A 953-nucleotide genomic window follows, 5' to 3' on the forward strand; every position below is an offset into this window, starting at 1 on the left:
ACTTATCCTCTAGAGCGGGAATGGCCTCTGTGAAACATAAAAAATCACTGAAGTAGATATTGTCTTTTCTAATAAAGTTTTCTTTGTATGTATGGCTGAAAAATAAACCCTAACACTAAAAAGGAAAGATTAAAAGAACATGATAATCTTAAAATCAACACATGCGGGTGAGAAGGTTAAAAAACATTATAAATCAAAACAAATATTAAAAATATCATAATTTTATGTCCGAAAGAGAAAGGCAATACAAAGCAGGAGATTATATCCCGCCATAAACTAAAATATACATGGATATGCCATAACTAATTTTAAAAAATAGTTTCCTTGAAAAAACTAATCAATGGAAGAGTTATTCTTTTTCTAGTGCAAGAAGGGAAATTTTTAAACAACTTGAAACAAAACAAAAAGTAGAAGTAAAGAAATGAAAACTACTGGATTAAATATGTAAAAAAAATGCAAATAAAAAATTAAAAAAGATAAAAACTCATCTTAAATAATTTGCATTTCTTGTCTACATTTATTTCTCCATTCAAAACAGATAAAAAAGAATAAAAATGTTAGCATTGATTGTTCAAAAAACAAACAATACAAATGATAAAAAAAACAATATAGATATTTATAGATGAGGTCGATCATATGACATTTAACAAAATTAATTGCAATCAATGTAATTAAATGTATTTATGATGGAAAAAATTATTTTTAAAATTTAATGAATTGAATTGTTAACAATTATCATAATTAAAAATGATTATTATAATCATCATTAATATTTATTATAATCAATCAATTATATAACATTTTAGGTAAAGATAAATTTGTTAATAGTTAGAATTAATCAATAAGCATATATTTTTGACGAATCAATTATATAAGATTTTTATTTATTAAAATAAATAAATTATAATATTGTATATCAATTAGAGACAATCAATTATATATTTCTAATATTC

This window comes from Glycine max, chromosome 12 (genome assembly GCF_000004515.6).
Source record: "Glycine max cultivar Williams 82 chromosome 12, Glycine_max_v4.0, whole genome shotgun sequence".
Lineage (NCBI taxonomy): Eukaryota > Viridiplantae > Streptophyta > Magnoliopsida > Fabales > Fabaceae > Glycine > Glycine max.